Source organism: Elgaria multicarinata, chromosome 1, assembly GCF_023053635.1.
Source record: "Elgaria multicarinata webbii isolate HBS135686 ecotype San Diego chromosome 1, rElgMul1.1.pri, whole genome shotgun sequence".
NCBI classification, from domain to species: domain Eukaryota; kingdom Metazoa; phylum Chordata; class Lepidosauria; order Squamata; family Anguidae; genus Elgaria; species Elgaria multicarinata.
Window position 1 is genome coordinate 191730132 of NC_086171.1, and position 13972 is coordinate 191744103.

The 13972-nt window shown below is 37.8% G+C and overlaps 1 long non-coding RNA gene across 1 annotated transcript; it reads left to right on the top strand.

The window, feature by feature from the left end:
• The first annotated feature begins 5 nt into the window (after positions 1 to 5).
• On the top strand, positions 6 to 13489 carry LOC134412134 (uncharacterized). The gene is made up of 3 exons (XR_010026388.1): positions 6 to 839; positions 970 to 1295; positions 13038 to 13489. It is a non-coding gene; the product is annotated as an uncharacterized LOC134412134 (long non-coding RNA).
• The last annotated feature ends 483 nt before the right edge of the window (positions 13490 to 13972 follow it).

The window sequence follows — 13972 nt, forward strand, 5'->3', positions numbered from 1 at the left end:
TAATCTCCATAAGTTCTGAACATCTCATAACTGAGGTCCTTCTATTGCAGATTCAAAGTAAATCTAAAGAAACTTGTATTCTTGCATTCTGTATTGCTGTGTGTCAAAAACTTCCTTTAATCTGCCTTTCCTGAGTAAGACCTGAGTTATATTAATGAAGGTGCATATGGCTTGTTTGGTTTTAAAAGCATATTGAGAACTTCTGCTATGCTGTTCTACTCCATAAAAACAAATTGCAGTCTTCTCATTTACTTTCCCAGGATGTAAGAACAAGTCAGTTTGACATATATTGTGTACCTAAATGCAGGGTAGGCTGTGTTATTAGTTTTTAGAAGCATGGAGCTGGCTATGCTCAAACTACTAATCTATACCAAAAATAATATTTTAAAATAATATAGTGAATAAGTCCAGTAAGTCAATCCTGCAAAGAAAAATGTGGGACTCATCTATCTTACTTGAAAGTAAGTCCAGTTGACTTCACTGAGATTTACCTGCAAGTATGCAAATTCATGATCACATCATTAAGAGAATGATGCCATTGGGTAAGGAGGGTCACATGGTTAGCATTTGGGGTGAAGGGGTCCAAATAGAAGAAAAGTATTAGTGATAAAAAAAAGCTGGAATGAATGAACACATTCAAATTGAACAAAAGTTTGAACAAAAAGGTGTATATTTAAATTCTCCAGGTGTTTTGAAAGTACTCAACTTTGGACCAGTTTTAGTGTACATTGAACACCCTCATGATGATACTTGGGATGATTCCTTTGGGAACATTCATTTGCAAATCACTCATGTGGACAAAATGTAGCATCCCGGAAACACTCCTGTGAATTGTAACTGTTGAGATACCTAGGCCTTAGCTAGATCTAAGGTTTATCCCAGGATCGTCCCTGCCTGCTCCCGGGATCCCCTGTGTCATTTACATGAACAGGGATGACCCCGGGACGATCCCGGGATTAACAGGTCTAGCTAAGGCCCTAGTGTCTCATCCTACCCTTCTACAGCTTTGTTGCCTAGATAGATCTATTTGAATAAAATGTCTTTATCCATATGTTAGTCTGGCATTTGCTCTGGGATGCATGCCATGGGTTATAAGGATTGTATTGGATGTTGTTTCCCGTTTCGGGATACCAAAACAATGGGATAGAATGCAGGAAACTCCAACTTCATATATTACTTCTCTGATTTGATACCAAATGGTTAAGGACAAAATGTTTTGTAAGGACTGTTGCTTCCTCTGTGTGTGGTTACTCAACACTTTGAGTTGAGTCCCCCTTAACTATCACAGAATGTAAGTAGTATATGGCCCTACTTGCTGTCAAATTTATGCAAATGAGCCATGTGGCTTTGTTTTGGTCACGTGACCAAAACAAACACCACGTGACCGGAAGTGACGTCACTAGCTGTCAAAACAAGCAGCACGTGACCGGAAGTGACGTCACCAGCTGTCAATACAAACAGCACGTGACCGGAACTGACGACACTAGCTGTCAAAACAAAACAGCACATGACCGGAACTGACGTCATCAGCTGTCATAACAAAACACCATGTGCCCAGAAATGCTGGCACTACCTGTCAAAAGAAAGGCCACGTGGCCGGAAGTGACGTTTTTTCTGCGGCGACCGGAAATGATGCTTTTTGCAGGCGACCGGTGGAACATGTCCAGGCATGTCTCCCCACAGCCTCTCAGCGGTTGGCTAAGGAATATCACATGGCCTGCCCCGCAACCAATAGGAAGAGTTTTCAGAACCCCTAAAGGATTCACCAGGGTGTGCAGTGCTTTTCAGACTTTCAACCCGTCGGGAACAGTTGCTGATTTTAAGCAGGAGACAACATGGAAACCCCCAGCACCCCGATGAGGCCTATAGAGGTGTCTACCCCACTGGCACCAGACAGGCCTAACCCCAGAAAGCGTTATCTCAGCACCAGCTCTGACGATGAACAGTTCCCACCAACAAAGACCCCACAGGAGGAAGATGATGAGATCTCACAAATATGGCAAAGCTTGTTGGAATCTATCTTGATACCAAACTCTATAATGCAGGTAAAACTTTTTTTTCCTGGCATCCTATTTATTTGCAAAAACAACTTGTAAGAGTTACAGAAAATTACATTTCCCCCTTAAATTTCCAGGAACCAGCAGCAGAGGCTGTAACAGCTGAAGAACCTGAGAAGTGCATCAATACTAGCATCCCGCCGTCACCTATTGAGCTTTGGAATATGGCTTCTGCAAGTAACATTCACATTCAGGTGTGTGTGTTTTCAGTGTTCTGTCTAAAAAGTTTTCCAAATAGATTTAATGTTAATAGTTTTAAAATATCTTTTAGGCTCCTGAAGCATTGGCAAACAAAATGACATTTCCACAAAACTACGCATTCTTTGTGCAAAACTCTGGTTTCAGCCTGTGTTGCATGTTGTTATCCTCATTGGTTATTCTCTAAATTGTCTTGCTTTGACCTCAGAGAATGTGGACCAGGTCTTAATTCTGACTACAGAGATTAGCAGAGCTATAAATCCTCGAATGTACCTTGAAAAAATTATGAAGACCACCGACCAATCCTTTCTTCAACATGTAGAACGCGTAATCAAAGATCGGCCCTATAAGTCATTTCTTACATCTGTAAATGCTGTTTTTAGAAATTCTGTCTAAATTCCTTCATTGTTAAATTGTTTTGCATCATTGAGAATTAAAAAATAAAGAAAACTTTATTTCTTTATGTAAGCAATAGTTTTATTTTATTTCACACCACAGGTACATAATCCCATCATGGAAGGAACTAAGCCAGGGTGGGGGGCCAGGGAAGGAAATGAACAAGGGCAAATCTAATCACTGTTGCATGGGGCAGAAGGAACTGAGTCATTGTGGAGTCAACATTGGCTTTCACCAGGGGCAAACCTAATCACTGTTGCATGGGGCAGAAGGAACTAAGCCAGTGTGGGGTCAACATTGGCTTTCACCAGAGGCAAATCTAATCACTGTTGCATGGGTCATAAGCAACTAAGCCATTGTGGAGTCATCATAGGTTTCCACCAGGGGCAAATCTAATCACTGTTGTAATGGGGTTGGAAGTCTCAGCCAATGACAGTCTTCAAAATTAGAACCTGAAGGACAACACCCAGAGCCAAAAAGTATATAAAGAATCAGAGCAATGCAGAAGCCATCTTTGCAGCCCATAGGAATCTGAAGTTCTCCGGCATGTAAATGGTGAGTGATTTTTTCTTTTCCTTCAACTCTCTATTTCTAAAGAAATATTTTTTCGGCTTATTTATCTCTGCTAAATACACAGAATAGCAAATCCTAAATGCATGCTTATTTTAATTTTGATTGTGGTGTAGAAACTCCATCTTTTCAATTGAGGGAGCATGATAAAAAATAGCCCAAGCATATGGCCGTGTGTATGAGAAGGTAGTTACTTTTACTTAAATATAAGGCGTTTTACATTTTAACTATGAACCCTTTAAATTGGAGCTAGGGTAAAATGCTTGTGCCTTGGGTAAGTGGCCACTACTGTAACAATAATAAAAAGTCCCACACTTATGGCTTAAGGTATTTTAATTCATAGACACAGCTGAAATTTCTATACAAGAAAAAACAGCCATTTCAGAGTGTAACATTTAAGAAAAAAGGACAGACATTTTTCTCCCATGCGGTAGGACGGTTTCTCGGCCTTAACCACATTGAATAATCCATTTTCCTGTGGTAAAGAGAGTAAAACAGTTTCAGTTAGGATATACAGTACTAATATAGTTTGCCTTTACCCGATTTCTTCAAAGGAGTCATACCCAGCCGCCATTTTCATTGAACCACTGTGCCTTGGTGTTGTGGATATATTTTGCCATGAACTCTACCATCTGTCTTGTGTTTTCATGAGTCATAAGAATCCCACACGCGTGTAGTTTCTTTAAAAGAGCAAACCCAAACAGAATAATCGATAATAAACGTCCAAAATTAATTTTTCCATCAGAAAATTCTTCTTTCATCACAAGATTGAAAATTCTACAGCCGTCCTCCAGAGAACGCAGTTCAAGTGTATCCATAAGCGTCAACAGCTCCTTGTTAGCAAAATCGTGATACATAGAGGTAAGTTTCTGTAAAATCAGAGTTGTTCTGTATTGTGATGTTTTAGGTGAGGGTTGTCCAGAAGTACAGTTCAAATAGTTTACAAAGAGTTTGTAAACATAATCAAATGATACAGGATCCATTGGCCTTTGTAGCATAGCGGGAAAAAAATGTCCGACGCTCTTTTGGGTTGTATCTGGTCATATGTGGGCTAGCCCCGACATGTCCTTGAGGACACCGCCCACTGTTGTGTATTCAAACTACTTGTGTTTTACAGAGGGTGTTTGTGAAATGTCGCAACAAAAGAAAATCGCTCAACCAGGGAGCCAGAGCCCTATTCATGAACCTACCCATACTGAAAATCAGGGTAAAGACAAATATGATTATTATTTCATTTTTATTTTGGGGGTAGGGTTGTCTTGTCATGAAAATATTGTGTAAATGTTGAATGTTTATTTTTCCCCCAGAACAATCTGATGACCACGCACCCAATGAGAATGTCAAACCTCAAGATTCAAAGACTGAGACAACACATGAGGGGCCCCAAGCGTCAAAGGCCGACAGACCTGGAGGCCACGGTAAAGCCAAACGAAAACTCAAACACCTCACGGGGAACACTTTAAAGCCGTTTAAAAAACGGAAAGTGGGCACTTCTGCTTCTGATAATTTAGATGACGTGCTTGAAAAGTACAAGCAATGTGCTGAGGAGGCTATGTCAGCTTTGAGTGCCAGCTTACTGAGACCCCATACGTCAACAAAATATTTGGAAGCAGCCCAGGCTAAAATTTCTTTTTCTTTTTTTTTATTAAATTTTTTATTTTTATTTTTCTTCAACAACAACAACAAAAAGAACATAATACCTAAACATAAAATACCCTTTAGATCATATATTCAAGCTTAATCTATTAAACATATTCATACTCAACATAACAGTGCACCCCCCACCTCGGGATCTCATTCCTGTTTCCAAAAACTCATAGTTTCTTCTGTTGGTGGTTTCCCGCTTCCCTTAGAAAACACAAACTCTAGGAACTTTTTCCAGATTCCCTCAAAATCATTCGTTTTTACTATACCTCTTTTCATTTTAATCTTGCATGTCAATTTATCATTTATAGCAATGTCCCACACTTCTTTATACCATTCTTCAATACAATAATCTCCTTGAGTCTTCCAGTTCCTAGCTACGATTAACCTTGCAGCCGTCAGCAAATTCGTTATCAGTTCCTTAGTTTCTTTACTACATTTAAGATCTTCTTGCAGTGAGAGTAATGCAATCCTTGGTGTGTCCTCTATTTTAATTCCAACAATCTGCTCAATCTCGAAGAACACCATCTTCCACAACTTTTGCACATATTTACAATCCCACCACATATGTAAATACGTTCCTTTTTCACCACAACCCCTCCAACAATCTGCTGAATGCTGATTATTAATCTTATCTAATCTAACCAGAGTTAAATACCACCTCCATAAAATTTTATAATAATTCTCCTTTATTCTTACTGACGTATTTCTCAACACTCTCTGTCTCCATAGTCCTTCCCAACTCTGCTGTCCTATCTGTATCTTCAAATCAGTCTCCCAAACCACTTTTCCTACACTATCCAACAATCCTTTCTCAGCTAATATATTATATAATTGACTCATTAACCCTTTTGTCCCTATATTTTTGTCCCTTATCGATTTCTTTTTTTCCTATTAGTTTCTCGAACTTCGTCATCTCTCCACACTCTCCATTTTCTCTTACCCAATTTTTAGTCCATTGTTCCAATTGCCCATAGTTTAACCACGTTAATTTTATATCTTTTAAAACCTCCTCCAACCTCTCTCTTGTATTCATCCCTCTTAGCCATTCTCTTAGTTTAATTTTATTTTTCTCTATTAAAACTTTACTTTATCTGTTCTTTAAATCTTCAGGAAAATTCTTTAACATTATCACTGGTGTTAAGGAGGAGCTGCTTGAAAGCAGTTCCTTTTTATATTTGTTCCAGAGTTCCCAGTGGAACTTCAAAAACTGATTATCTAAATCATTAACCCATTTTCCTTTCCCTCTTTCCTTAAAGAATACATTATGCAATTTTAATTCTATATTACTTGTTGATTTTTTCTCCGTCCAATCTAAATCACCTACACCTAAAATTGCTTCAACAATATGTCTTAACCTATTTGCTACATAATAAGAATTAATATTTGGGAGTCCCAATCCTCCCTTTCTTTGGCTTAAATACCATTTACTTTTATTAATCCTTGATTTCTTCTCCGCATTACAATAATTATTTATAAGATTCTGCCAACTTTTTAACTCTAAATCTGAAATTCTTATTGGTAGCATCCTAAAAATAAAATTAATCGTAGGTAAAATTTTCATCTTTATTAAAGCTATTCTTCCAAACCGTGAAAGGTTCAGTCTCCTATATTTCTTTAATTTTTCTACTATCTCTTTTTTCAATCCATTTAAATTCTCGCTTTCCAAATCTTCTAAATTTTTTAGTAATCTTAATTCCCAAATATTTAATTTTTTCTTTACTTTTCAAATCTGTAACATTCCCTTCCCACTCCTTTTCTTCCTTTTTAGTGTAATTAAATAACATCAATTCCGATTTTGCCCAATTTATTCTTAACCCCGTAACTTCTTCAAATTCTTTCAACTGCTGTTTAATTCTTTCCATTTTACCTATAGGATCTCTAATAGTTATTAACGTATCATCTGCAAACATATTCAACTTTATTTTATTACTGCTACCTATCCCCTCTAGATCCCCATCTTCTCTTATTACATTTGCCAACAATTCCATCACCAATACAAACAGGACTGGCGAGAGTGGGCAACCTTGTCTTGTCCCTCTGGCTAGTCGTATCTTATCCGTAATTCCATCATTTACTACCACTACGGCTGTATTTTGGGAGTATAACTGCTCTATTATTGCTTTAAATTTATTTCCAAATCCCATTTTATTTAGAACCATGGTCTATAACCTCCTCTATTTCACTTTGCAGTATAATTTTGTTAATTATTTCCTTATGCTCTTTTTCTAATCCCTTCTTCAAGAATTTATCCACATACACTTCCATTCTCTTCCTTTGGGTATCTTTTTCCTTATATAAATCTTCAAAAAAAAATTGAAATTTTTTTATTTTATCCTTCATCATGTGACAATAATTACCTTGCTTATTTTTTACTGATCCTATCCCATTTTTAGCTTTTTCCTTTTGTGTGAGCTTGGCAAGCATTAAAGATGGTTCTAAATAAAATGGGATTTGGAAATAAATTTAAAGCAATAATAGAGCAGTTATACTCCCAAAATACAGCCGTAGTGGTAGTAAATGATGGAATTACGGATAAGATACGACTAGCCAGAGGGACAAGACAAGGTTGCCCACTCTCGCCAGTCCTGTTTGTATTGGTGATGGAATTGTTGGCAAATGTAATAAGAGAAGATGGGGATCTAGAGGGGATAGGTAGCAGTAATAAAATAAAGTTGAATATGTTTGCAGATGATACGTTAATAACTATTAGAGATCCTATAGGTAAAATGGAAAGAATTAAACAGCAGTTGAAAGAATTTGAAGAAGTTACGGGGTTAAGAATAAATTGGGCAAAATCGGAATTGATGTTATTTAATTACACTAAAAAGGAAGAAAAGGAGTGGGAAGGGAATGTTACAGATTTGAAAAGTAAAGAAAAAATTAAATATTTGGGAATTAAGATTACTAAAAAATTTAGAAGATTTGGAAAGCGAGAATTTAAATGGATTGAAAAAAGAGATAGTAGAAAAATTAAAGAAATATAGGAGACTGAACCTTTCACGGTTTGGAAGAATAGCTTTAATAAAGATGAAAATTTTACCTACGATTAATTTTATTTTTAGGATGCTACCAATAAGAATTTCAGATTTAGAGTTAAAAAGTTGGCAGAATCTTATAAATAATTATTGTAATGCGGAGAAGAAATCAAGGATTAATAAAAGTAAATGGTATTTAAGCCAAAGAAAGGGAGGATTGGGACTCCCAAATATTAATTCTTATTATGTAGCAAATAGGTTAAGACATATTGTTGAAGCAATTTTAGGTGTAGGTGATTTAGATTGGACGGAGAAAAAATCAACAAGTAATATAGAATTAAAATTGCATAATGTATTCTTTAAGGAAAGAGGGAAAGGAAAATGGGTTAATGATTTAGATAATCAGTTTTTGAAGTTCCACTGGGAACTCTGGAACAAATATAAAAAGGAACTGCTTTCAAGCAGCTCCTCCTTAACACCAGTGATAATGTTAAAGAATTTTCCTGAAGATTTAAAGAACAGATAAAGTAAAGTTTTAATAGAGAAAAATAAAATTAAACTAAGAGAATGGCTAAGAGGGATGAATACAAGAGAGAGGTTGGAGGAGGTTTTAAAAGATATAAAATTAACGTGGTTAAACTATGGGCAATTGGAACAATGGACTAAAAATTGGGTAAGAGAAAATGGAGAGTGTGGAGAGATGACGAAGTTCGAGAAACTAATAGGAAAAAAAGAAATCGATAAGGGACAAAAATATAGGGACAAAAGGGTTAATGAGTCAATTATATAATATATTAGCTGAGAAAGGATTGTTGGATAGTGTAGGAAAAGTGGTTTGGGAGACTGATTTGAAGATACAGATAGGACAGCAGAGTTGGGAAGGACTATGGAGACAGAGAGTGTTGAGAAATACGTCAGTAAGAATAAAGGAGAATTATTATAAAATTTTATGGAGGTGGTATTTAACTCTGGTTAGATTAGATAAGATTAATAATCAGCATTCAGCAGATTGTTGGAGGGGTTGTGGTGAAAAAGGAACGTATTTACATATGTGGTGGGATTGTAAATATGTGCAAAAGTTGTGGAAGATGGTGTTCTTCGAGATTGAGCAGATTGTTGGAATTAAAATAGAGGACACACCAAGGATTGCATTACTCTCACTGCAAGAAGATCTTAAATGTAGTAAAGAAACTAAGGAACTGATAACGAATTTGCTGACGGCTGCAAGGTTAATCGTAGCTAGGAACTGGAAGACTCAAGGAGATTATTGTATTGAAGAATGGTATAAAGAAGTGTGGGACATTGCTATAAATGATAAATTGACATGCAAGATTAAAATGAAAAGAGGTATAGTAAAAACGAATGATTTTGAGGGAATCTGGAAAAAGTTCCTAGAGTTTGTGTTTTCTAAGGGAAGCGGGAAACCACCAACAGAAGAAACTATGAGTTTTTGGAAACAGGAATGAGATCCCGAGGTGGGGGGTGCACTGTTATGTTGAGTATGAATATGTTTAATAGATTAAGCTTGAATATATGATCTAAAGGGTATTTTATGTTTAGGTATTATGTTCTTTTTGTTGTTGTTGTTGAAGAAAAATAAAAATAAAAAATTTAATAAAAAAAAAGAAAAAGAAATTTTAGCCTGGGCTGCTTCCAAATATTTTGTTGACGTATGGGGTCTCAGTAAGCTGGCACTCAAAGCTGACATAGCCTCCTCAGCACATTGCTTGTACTTTTCAAGCACGTCATCTAAATTATCAGAAGCAGAAGTGCCCACTTTCCGTTTTTTAAACGGCTTTAAAGTGTTCCCCGTGAGGTGTTTGAGTTTTCGTTTGGCTTTACCGTGGCCTCCAGGTCTGTCGGCCTTTGACGCTTGGGGCCCCTCATGTGTTGTCTCAGTCTTTGAATCTTGAGGTTTGACATTCTCATTGGGTGCGTGGTCATCAGATTGTTCTGGGGGAAAAATAAACATTCAACATTTACACAATATTTTCATGACAAGACAACCCTACCCCCAAAATAAAAATGAAATAATAATCATATTTGTCTTTACCCTGATTTTCAGTATGGGTAGGTTCATGAATAGGGCTCTGGCTCCCTGGTTGAGCGATTTTCTTTTGTTGCGACATTTCACAAACACCCTCTGTAAAACACAAGTAGTTTGAATACACAACAGTGGGCGGTGTCCTCAAGGACATGTCGGGGCTAGCCCACATATGACCAGATACAACCCAAAAGAGCGTCGGACATTTTTTTCCCGCTATGCTACAAAGGCCAATGGATCCTGTATCATTTGATTATGTTTACAAACTCTTTGTAAACTATTTGAACTGTACTTCTGGACAACCCTCACCTAAAACATCACAATACAGAACAACTCTGATTTTACAGAAACTTACCTCTATGTATCACGATTTTGCTAACAAGGAGCTGTTGACGCTTATGGATACACTTGAACTGCGTTCTCTGGAGGACGGCTGTAGAATTTTCAATCTTGTGATGAAAGAAGAATTTTCTGATGGAAAAATTAATTTTGGACGTTTATTATCGATTATTCTGTTTGGGTTTGCTCTTTTAAAGAAACTACACGCGTGTGGGATTCTTATGACTCATGAAAACACAAGACAGATGGTAGAGTTCATGGCAAAATATATCCACAACACCAAGGCACAGTGGTTCAATGAAAATGGCGGCTGGGTATGACTCCTTTGAAGAAATCGGGTAAAGGCAAACTATATTAGTACTGTATATCCTAACTGAAACTGTTTTACTCTCTTTACCACAGGAAAATGGATTATTCAATGTGGTTAAGGCCGAGAAACCGTCCTACCGCATGGGAGAAAAATGTCTGTCCTTTTTTCTTAAATGTTACACTCTGAAATGGCTGTTTTTTCTTGTATAGAAATTTCAGCTGTGTCTATGAATTAAAATACCTTAAGCCATAAGTGTGGGACTTTTTATTATTGTTACAGTAGTGGCCACTTACCCAAGGCACAAGCATTTTACCCTAGCTCCAATTTAAAGGGTTCATAGTTAAAATGTAAAACGCCTTATATTTAAGTAAAAGTAACTACCTTCTCATACACACGGCCATATGCTTGGGCTATTTTTTATCATGCTCCCTCAATTGAAAAGATGGAGTTTCTACACCACAATCAAAATTAAAATAAGCATGCATTTAGGATTTGCTATTCTGTGTATTTAGCAGAGATAAATAAGCCGAAAAAATATTTCTTTAGAAATAGAGAGTTGAAGGAAAAGAAAAAATCACTCACCATTTACATGCCGGAGAACTTCAGATTCCTATGGGCTGCAAAGATGGCTTCTGCATTGCTCTGATTCTTTATATACTTTTTGGCTCTGGGTGTTGTCCTTCAGGTTCTAATTTTGAAGACTGTCATTGGCTGAGACTTCCAACCCCATTACAACAGTGATTAGATTTGCCCCTGGTGGAAACCTATGATGACTCCACAATGGCTTAGTTGCTTATGACCCATGCAACAGTGATTAGATTTGCCTCTGGTGAAAGCCAATGTTGACCCCACACTGGCTTAGTTCCTTCTGCCCCATGCAACAGTGATTAGGTTTGCCCCTGGTGAAAGCCAATGTTGACTCCACAATGACTCAGTTCCTTCTGCCCCATGCAACAGTGATTAGATTTGCCCTTGTTCATTTCCTTCCCTGGCCCCCCACCCTGGCTTAGTTCCTTCCATGATGGGATTATGTACCTGTGGTGTGAAATAAAATAAAACTATTGCTTACATAAAGAAATAAAGTTTTCTTTATTTTTTAATTCTCAATGATGCAAAACAATTTAACAATGAAGGAATTTAGACAGAATTTCTAAAAACAGCATTTACAGATGTAAGAAATGACTTATAGGGCCGATCTTTGATTACGCGTTCTACATGTTGAAGAAAGGATTGGTCGGTGGTCTTCATAATTTTTTCAAGGTACATTCGAGGATTTATAGCTCTGCTAATCTCTGTAGTCAGAATTAAGACCTGGTCCACATTCTCTGAGGTCAAAGCAAGACAATTTAGAGAATAACCAATGAGGATAACAACATGCAACACAGGCTGAAACCAGAGTTTTGCACAAAGAATGCGTAGTTTTGTGGAAATGTCATTTTGTTTGCCAATGCTTCAGGAGCCTAAAAGATATTTTAAAACTATTAACATTAAATCTATTTGGAAAACTTTTTAGACAGAACACTGAAAACACACACACCTGAATGTGAATGTTACTTGCAGAAGCCATATTCCAAAGCTCAATAGGTGACGGCGGGATGCTAGTATTGATGCACTTCTCAGGTTCTTCAGCTGTTACAGCCTCTGCTGCTGGTTCCTGGAAATTTAAGGGGGAAATGTAATTTTCTGTAACTCTTACAAGTTGTTTTTGCAAATAAATAGGATGCCAGGAAAAAAAAGTTTTACCTGCATTATAGAGTTTGGTATCAAGATAGATTCCAACAAGCTTTGCCATATTTGTGAGATCTCATCATCTTCCTCCTGTGGGGTCTTTGTTGGTGGGAACTGTTCATCGTCAGAGCTGGTGCTGAGATAACGCTTTCTGGGGTTAGGCCTGTCTGGTGCCAGTGGGGTAGACACCTCTATAGGCCTCATCGGGGTGCTGGGGGTTTCCATGTTGTCTCCTGCTTAAAATCAGCAACTGTTCCCGACGGGTTGAAAGTCTGAAAAGCACTGCACACCCTGGTGAATCCTTTAGGGGTTCTGAAAACTCTTCCTATTGGTTGCGGGGCAGGCCATGTGATATTCCTTAGCCAACCGCTGAGAGGCTGTGGGGAGACATGCCTGGACATGTTCCACCGGTCGCCTGCAAAAAGCATCATTTCCGGTCGCCGCAGAAAAAACGTCACTTCCGGCCACGTGGCCTTTCTTTTGACAGGTAGTGCCAGCATTTCTGGGCACATGGTGTTTTGTTATGACAGCTGATGACGTCAGTTCCGGTCATGTGCTGTTTTGTTTTGACAGCTAGTGTCGTCAGTTCCGGTCACGTGCTGTTTGTATTGACAGCTGGTGACGTCACTTCCGGTCACGTGCTGCTTGTTTTGACAGCTAGTGACGTCACTTCCGGTCACGTGGTGTTTGTTTTGGTCACGTGACCAAAACAAAGCCACATGGCTCATTTGCATAAATTTGACAGCAAGTAGGGCCATATACTACTAATGTAGCTTCATACAAAAACTTCATACATGTTATATAATCAAGGGGTGAGTATTACAGCAAAGTCTTACCAACTGACCTTGAACTGATGATAACTGGCAGTCTTCTGGCAGGAATCATTAGACAGTTGCATACACATATATCATGGCAACAGTCCTGGCATGGATAAGATGTGGATATATGTCATATCATGGGAAGGGTAAATGGTCCGATACCAAGGGTTTTCTCTATAGTAAGGAGACCTCTTGTTATTGGGACAACCACCTGAATTGTGACTACATTGTCTAGTCTTAGTATATGGAGGGACCATACTTTGTACACTGGTGAAATGCTGGATTTCCCCTCTACTGTGCCTTTGATTGCTTTTGAGTTGGATAATGCCCGCTAGCTCATACTTTGCATTATGCTGATAGCAGTCTATGCAAGCCAAGGGCAGAATTTTTCTGCCCAATGTCCTACTTCCTTTCCGTGTGTGTGTGGGGAGGGTTATACAGTCTCTTTACCAGTGAAGTACAAATTAATTCACTGCAAGAATAGCTGGATTTGACATACAAAGCAAAGAAAAAATGCTGGATTTGAAATAAAGGTTTTAAAACTGAAAAACAGATTTCTGAATTTTGTCCTTTAAAATGTATTTTAAATGCCAGAATGCACTATAGGAATGGATGTTGCTATGAAGTGCAATCATGATGATACTGGACAGAAATAATTCTTTTTCCATTAAAAGTTAATTCAATGCAACTCTTCATCATTTGGATTTGTGTAGAAATACAGGTGATTTGTGTGTGAGAGAGAGCGTGAGAGAAATTGGGGAAGTTTTGAGACAAGCAAAATAATCCTTTATGCTAATATCAAATTCATCCTCTATGTGCTGATCCTATGAAGCTAAAATGACACCATCCACACACCCAAGAGGCAGGTACCAGTGAGTTTGGGAGAGCAC